The sequence below is a fragment of the Chlorocebus sabaeus genome, chromosome 1 (genome assembly GCF_047675955.1).
Source record: "Chlorocebus sabaeus isolate Y175 chromosome 1, mChlSab1.0.hap1, whole genome shotgun sequence".
NCBI lineage: Eukaryota > Metazoa > Chordata > Mammalia > Primates > Cercopithecidae > Chlorocebus > Chlorocebus sabaeus.
This window is the reverse complement of record NC_132904.1, coordinates 25,855,402-25,864,029: the sequence shown is the minus strand read 5'-3', so window position 1 is coordinate 25,864,029 and position 8,628 is coordinate 25,855,402.

Sequence of the window (8,628 nt, the reverse complement as noted above, 5' to 3'; positions counted from 1 at the left end):
CATCTGAAAGTACACAACTCACTGGTAATAGTAAATACACAATATATTATAACTGTGGTGCGTAAACTACTCTTATTCTAAGTTGAAAAGCTAACCTATAAGCCAATCAAAACAATCACTACAACAACTTTCAAGACACAGTAGAATAAGCCACAAATAGAAACAACAAAAAGTAAAAAATCAAGAGGACAAAGTTGAGTGAGTTTTTATTAGTTTTCTTTTTACTTCTTTGCTATTACTTTTACATAATATTAAGTTGTTAGGTTAAAATAATGGGTCATAAGATAGTATTTGCAAGTCTCATGGTGACCTCAAACCAAAAACATACAATGGATACACAAAAAATGAAAAACAAGAAATTAATTGTATCACCAGGAAATCATGTTCACTAGAGGAAGACAAGAATGAAAGAAAGAAGAAAGATGATGAAACAACCAGGAAATAAATAACAAAATCGCAAGAGTAATTCCATACTTATAAATAATAATACTGAGTATAAATGGACTAAAGTCTCCAATCAAAAAACACAGACAGGGCTGGGCGTAGTGGCTCATACCTGTAATCCTAGCAGGTGTTTTGGGAGGTCAAGGTGGGCAGATCACTTGAGGTCAGGAGTTCAGGATCAGTCTGGCCAACATAGTGAAACCTCATCTGTACTAAAAAAAATGCAAAAAAAAAAAAAAAAGGTAGTAAGTATTCCATGGTGTGTATGTGCCACATTTTCTTTATCCAGTCTATCATTGATGGGCATTTGGGTTGGTTCCAAGTCTTTGCTATTGTGAATAGTGCTACAATAAACATATGTGTGCATGTGTCTTTATAGAATGATTTATAATCCTTTGGATATATACCCAGTAATGGGATTGCTGGGTCAAATGGTATTTCTGGTTCTAGATCCTTGAGGAATCACTACACTGTCTTCCACAATGTTGAACTAAATTATTCTATCATCAGTAGTATAGAAGTGTTCCTATTTCTCCACATCCTCTCCAGCATCTGTTGTTTCCTGACTTTTTAATGATCACCATTCAAACTGGTGTGAGACGGTATCTCATTGTGGTTTTGATTTGCACTTCTCTAATGACCAGTGATGATGAGCTTTTCTCATATGGTTTTTTGCAGCATATATGTCTTCTTTTGAGAAGTGTCTGTTCCTATCCTTCACCCACTTTTTGATGGGTTTTTTTTTTCTTGTAAAGTTGTTTAAGTTCCTTATAGATGTGGATATTAACCATTTGTCAGATGGATAGACTGCAAAAATTTTCTCCCATTCTGGAGGCTGCCTGTTCACTCTAATGATAGTTTCTTTTGCTGTGAAGAAGCTCTTTAGTTTAATTAGATCCCATTTGTCAATTTTGGCTTTAGTTGCCATTGCTTTTGGTGTTTTAGTCATGAAGTCTTTGCCATGACTATGACCTGAATGGTATTGCCTAGGTTTTCTTCTCGGGTTTTTAAGGTTTTAGGTTTTACATTTAAGTCTTTTATCTACCTTGAGTTAATTTTTGTATAACGTATAAGGAAGGGGTCCAGTTTCAGTTTTCTGCATATGGTTAGCCAGTTTTCCCAACACCATTTATTAAATAGGGAATCCTTTCCCCATTGCTTGTTTTTCTCAGTTTTGTCAAAGATCAGATGGTTGTAGATGTGTGGTATTATTTCTGAGGCCTCTGTTATGGTCCACCGGTCTATATATCTGTTTTAGTACCAGTACCATGCTCTTTTAGTTACTGTAGCCTTGTAGTATAGTTTGAAGTCAGGTAGCATGATGCCTCCAGATTTGTTCTTTTTGCTTAGGATTGTCTTAGCTATACGGGCTACTTTTTGGTTCCATATGAAATTTAAGGTAGTTTCTCTCTAATTATGTGAAGAAAGTCAATGGTAGCTTGATGGGGATAGCATTTAATCTATAAATTATTTTGGGCAGTATGGGCCTTTTCACAATATTGATTCTTCCTATTCATGAGCATGTAATGTTTTCCTATTTGTTTGTGTGAGCAGTGGTTCTTGAAGTTCAGCAGTTCTCCTTGAAGAGGTCCTTCACATCCCTTATAAGTTGTATTCCTAGGTATTTTATTCTCTTTGTAGCAATTATGAATGGGAGTTCACTCATAATTTGGCTCTCTATTATTGGTGTATAGGAACGCTCATGATTTTTGCACATTGATTTTGTATCCTGAGACTTTGCTGAAGTTGCTTATCAGTGTAAGGAGATTCTGAGCTGAGATGATGGGGTTTTCTAAATATACAATCATCTCACCTGCAAACAGACAACCAGGCTTTCTCTCTTCCTATGCCCTCTCTCTCGACTCCTATTCAACACAGTATTAGATTTCTGGCCAGGGCAATCAGGCAAGATAAAGAAATTGAGGCACTTTTGAAAGTTTACTCTGGCTGGAGGCGGTGGCTCACGCCTGTAATCCCAGCATGTTGGTAGGCTGAGGCGGGCAGACGGGCAGATCACTTGAGGATAGGTGTTCAAGACCAGACTGTCAAACATGGTGAAACACTATCTCTACTTAAAAAGACAAAAATTAGCCGGGCATGGTGGCATGTGCCTGTAGTCCCAGCTACTCTGGAGGCTGAGGCAGGAGAATCACTTGAACTCGGGAGGCGGAGGTTGTAGTGAGCCAAGATTGTGCCACTGCACTCCAGCCTGGACGACCAGAGTGAGACACTGTCTCAAAAAAAAAAAAAAAGAAAAAGAAAAAGTTATTCTACCAGTGAATTTCCAGATAAAGAAATAGTAAAGTCCTGGTATAGACAATGTCAATGTTCTTATATCTGACTCAGGTACAAAAGACTCATCAATCTTCCTAAGAAACATTTTATACATGGCCTAGGAGAAGGAGATTTCTAGTGTAACATGCAAAAATAAAAATGTAATATTCTAGAAATTAATAATTAATCTGGAGAAGCTGTGGTATTTTGAGTAGACTGGTAAAAATATTGATTTACTTTACAATTTTGATTTAGAGAGAAATCATGTCACCAAATGTATATTAGCAGCATGCAGCACAGGTTAAAAAAGTACAGAAACTAAGAAGCAAAAATGATTTCATGCATAGTTATTTTTATTTGTATTCAAAGCATTACCATATTTAATGCTTGCAAATAATATTTCTGTATAATGGCATAGAGAAGGAATTCTCTTTAGCTGTTTCATTTATTATTTTCCCACTAATAAAGACTATCATTTATTATTCCTGATCCTGTTTTTTAATCATGTACATTATTACTTATTATTAATAACACTTTTACTAATAGATTTTAATGTGAAGTAAATAATTGCTCTATTAATATAATCACAAGCTCATATACTTGTCATAAACTTAATCCTCAACTACTTTCATTAACTATAGGATTTTAAATTGCATTTATTGGGTTTATTTTATATGCAAACTCTAATATTATAACTATATTTAAGTTTACAATAACTGTTTACAAGGCCCAAATTGCCATATTTTTTCCTAATCTTTGAAAATTTATTCTCTAATTATGTGATAATAACTATTCAGTGATAGAGTAATTCTAGAATAATTGCTATGTCATTACTGAGTAATAACATTGTAACACCATGAAATTACGGGGTAGATAAATACATGGCAAATTTTACATACTAAAGCACAGTACAGAAAATCAAATAATTATACTGCACTGTATTTCTCCAGTACAGAAAATCAAATAATTATATTTCAAAGCATACAATAAATCACACTAATCTGTTTTCAGTATTTTTATATAGCAAGAAAATTGCTTCAAAGCAAAACCTCTATTGCTTTTTTGGTTAAAGAAACTGGCTTGGTTTTTGTGGTAAAGTTAATAATGGAGATAGAGTGTGTGATTAAGCATTTATGTTTTTCTTTAAATATCACTACTTATATTACCTTTTACACTCAATATACTTATTATACTACAAAAGTCAGCTTTCTCAGAAAAAAATTCCCACTGCTATTATTTTCATGTCGTTCTCTCACTAAAATGGACACTAAAATAGAGACAATTAGCTCTTAACATTTTAATTTGTATGCTAAATTTACATACACATTTTCACTTGTATGAAACAAACAAAAACAGTCTACTGTGGAAAAGCAGTTTCTCAACTTCAACTGCATATTTTTGCAAGGCTTTAATGTCATGAATGGTAATAGTATTCTAGGGAAAACTCTTCTAGATCAAAGAAGAATTAAATTCATAACAACTAAAATGATTCTAGATTAGATCCTGGGTCACAAAGAAAACATCTATAAAGGATATTACGAGGATAATTGTGAAAATGTGAATTTGGGTTCAAATATTAAGTAGAATTATTGCATTCATGTTAAGCTTTTTGACTGTGCTACATTATATTGTTTTCATATTGGAGAAAACACTTATTCATTGAGAATTTATGTTCTATCATTAACCACAATGTTCTACCCACTTCAGTTTAAAAAAAAAAAAAACAAAAATCTGTGTCTATATATACACAGACACACAAAAACACACACACACACAAAAGGAAGGTCTGAGGGGAGAAGGAAGAAAGAGAAAGCAGGAACAGTAAAATGTGAACAAGAAGCGCAAAGAGAAGTGGGGGGTGGAAGAGACAGTGTAAAAAGATAAAATTATATGTAGACGATAAATACAAGGATGCTCATTGTTGTGTTCTGGAAACACCTTTTAGGTTTAATTTTTTTATATAAAATTTAAGGGATATCTTCATTTACCTTTTAAGTGCATGAGAGCTTCACTCGGTTCAACCAACATATTCTGACTGAGTAGGAAATACCCAAAAGAATAATACAGGGTTTCTTTTTTTTTTTTTTTTTTTTTGAGACGGAGTCTCTGTCTGTCGCCCAGGCTGGAATGCAGTGCGTGATCTCAGCTCACTGCAAGTTCCACCTCCCAGGTTCAAGCCATTCTCCTGCCTCAGCCTCCAGAGTAGCTGGGACTACAGGTGCCTGCCACCATGCCCGGCTAATTTTTTGTATTTTTAGTAGAGACAGGGTTTCACTATTTGTTAGCCAGGATGGTCTCGATCTCCCGACCTCATGATCTGCTTACCTCAGCCTCCAAAAGTGCTGGGATTACAGGCATGAGCCACTGCACCCAGCCAACACAGGGTTTCTTTCAGTCAGGAATAATAGTTTCCTGATTAGCATGGACATGTATAGAAATTACCATATTGTACAGATTCATAATGTGTTACTTATCTTGAGCTTGCAAATTGCTTATGAGTGACCCTAGAAAGGAATCGATATAGTCTGGACAATGACTTAATAAATCCTAGATTTGCATAAGACGACAAAAAAGTGAGGAAACCCAGGGATTTTAAGTATAACTAAACGTCAGTGATAAATCAGAGGATGTTTAAACATATGTTATTCTTTACTTAGACTTCTTTCTTCACATGTAGTAGTACATCCTTTAATTTGATTGAAGTCCCTTACTGTTTTATACACTCCAAAATATTTCACTGTGATTCTAGAACTCATCATGATCTTTCATCATTATGTATGTTGATATATTCTCAAAATTATTCTCTAAGTATATTCAGATCTAGCTAAAAATAGCCATACCCTGAGGATATTGCTTTAGCTGCAGTCATTCATTCAAAGTGGCAGCTTTCACTGACCCCCTTCCATGGCCCATCATATCTTCAGACCTAAGTAAACTCATAGGTGAATTTCTCATTGCCGCTTCTAGGCTAGAGGATAGTAAACTTGCTCTAAAGAGCCAGAGAGTAAAGCTTAGGCTCTATAGCCGATATATGGTCTCTGTTGTGGCTGCTGTTGCTGCCTCATTCATCTCTTGTTGTTGTTGTTTGTTTGTTTGTTTTAAAACACACACACACACACAGGACTTACTTTAATTGGCCACACAGGTCAAAGTCTGAATTTTCCCTGTAAGCTATAGTTTACTCAGCCTTGTTCTAGACTATAATTTCTTTTTTTCCCCCAAGAGAAAATTTATTTATTATCATTTTCTTATGATATTAAGTTATCATCTACTGTTCTCCCAGTTACCAGCCCTCATTCACTTTAGCATCTCACTCTCCGTCCCTATTCCAGTAATTATTTCTGCAATTACAAATCCATACATAAGATAAATGATCCATTCATCAGCCTTGTCTCTCAGTTGCGTGTATATTTGTTTTTTTGACGTCGCCTTCCCCAATAACTCAAAACTACACAACTTCCAAATCTCAGGCCCAGACATCTTACTCTCTTTTCACTGTCTTCAAAGTTTCCAACTCACCACTTCTAGTAATTCCACCCAACAATTATTACACCACAGAAACCTACTTTATATTGACTCTATGAAATTTTTCTATTTTTTCCTCTCCTCATATTCTCACTTTTATTTCAGTTTATTGTTATAATCATTGCCTTACACACATCCACAATCCTTCCACCAACTGTACTCTTCCTCATTGTATTCTACAAGCAAATCACAGCTATACTAAGATTCAGCACATGGTTTTTCCTGTAGTTGCAATGAGAACCAGCTAGGAAAAATACACAACTGAGCTGATTTACTAGTGATTTAAAACTCTTGGGTTTCCAGCGTCTCTCCTCAAATCGGCAATAACACTTCCTTCATCTTTACTCTCACCTTACGATCTTACTTATCACATTATTGAAGCGATAAAGAAGAGAACACCCACAATTATCCCTTCACACATCTGTAACTCTGTCTGTACACTCTACCAACCATGCTGTTGTTGGATTGGAGTGTACTTACTCCCATTTAAGAGATGTACACTGGGTCCCATTCCCTCTCACTTACTGATGGACTTCACATCCACAATTTTCTTCTTTCATTTTTTATTGTTTGTGTGTGTGTGTGTGTGTGTGTCTGTGTGTCTGTGTGTGTGTGTCTGTGTGTCTGTATGTGTGTCTGTGTGTGTGTTTTGAGACAGAGTCTCACTCTGTCATCCAAGCTGGAGTGCAGTGGTGCAATCTTGGCTCACTGCAACCTCCACCTCCCGGATTCAAGCGATTCTCCTGCCTCAGCCTCCTGAGTAGCTGGGATTACAGGCGCCCGCCACCATGCCTGGCTAAATTTTGTATTTTTTAGTAGAGATGGGGTTTCACCATATTGTCCAGGCTGGTCTCAAACTCCTGGCCTCAAATGATCTGCCTGACTCAGCCTCTCAAAGCACAGGGATTACAGGTGTTAGCCACCGCACCCAGCCCATAATTTTCTGCTTCTGTTTTGTCTCATCAACTTCTCTTGCTTTATTTGAATGTTACTATCTGGATAGAAACCTGCTGTATGATCTACAGTCTTAAAAAGAAAGAAAAACCACCCCGATTACATCTTTTTAACTACTATTCTACTTCTATGCAATCCCATGTAACAAAATTCAGCAGAAAGTTTCCTTAAGAAACTACCCTGTCTCCAGATCCTCTTTTCATTTCTGGAGACCCATTTCAATTTGGCTTTTATGACAGCTTCCCCTGTTATTAAGTGTTTCTATTCATCCTGGAAAACAAAAAAAGTCAATTCCAAATTCACATTGTATTCAAATTCTCATCGGCATTTGACACAGTTGAGAAATTCCTCATAACTGTTTCCTCACTCAGATTCCAATGCACCTAACTATTCTTCATTTTTTCCTACATCTTTGGGTGTTTCTTCCTAGTCTAATTTATAAACCTCCTCCTCTTCTTAACTTCAAAAAAAGGTTTTCTAGGGTTCAGATGTAGCATATTTTCTTCGTGAAATTTTTTTTTAAGTCTCTGGTTCATTGATTTTCAAGCAAGCACTGTGTATACTGTGGAGCACAAGACGACTTTTTGAGGAATATAAAAATATGGATAGTTTCAAGAAACCCATTTATCCAATCTTCATCCTTAATATGCACACTTTACTGAAAATAATCTGCCTGAGAATGTGCCCACAGTGAGACATACTTTGCAAATCCTTTCCCAGTTCTCCTTAAGCAATAGACCTTCCTCCTTGTTACAGAAAAAAAAACAAGCAAAAGATATGCACACACATACTACATATATGTACACTCATATATACAATAGATGTACATGCAGTGTTAATTTTCTTTGACAAAAATTTTAGTGACTTGGTAGAAGGAAATGGCCATTCACGTTTCAAATATTTATCTTTCCTTCTATCTTATTCTACACCTCATATCTCTGTTGACATTAAAATAACCCCCTCCACTAACACACACACGGGAGAGAGAGAAAAAGAGAAATACATTTAAAACATTCAACAAAAATTACCTGTACCTTGAAACAAATAGCATGTCAGTTTTATATCTCTGACAATGGGTCCCATGATTATAAATAAAATGACATTTTAGTACTTTTCAACTGAACACTAGCAAAATCAAATATCAGAGCTGTGGCTAGTCTTTTTCCTAATTGTTATGGTACCATTCAAATCAAAGGGAAGGACTGGTTTCTAAATAATTCTGTATTCATTATCTGAAATATGTGTTTATATATTGCAAATAAAACATAATGTAGAATTGACTTTCTAAAGAAAAATAAATATTTCCAGAGAAAAACGAACACTTGAGAAGAGTTTTTGAAGAAATAATATCTGAAATAGAAATCAGTTCTTGAAACAAACAAACAAAAAACCTTAAAGTTTGATAATAGAAACACCAGGTATTAAAGGTTG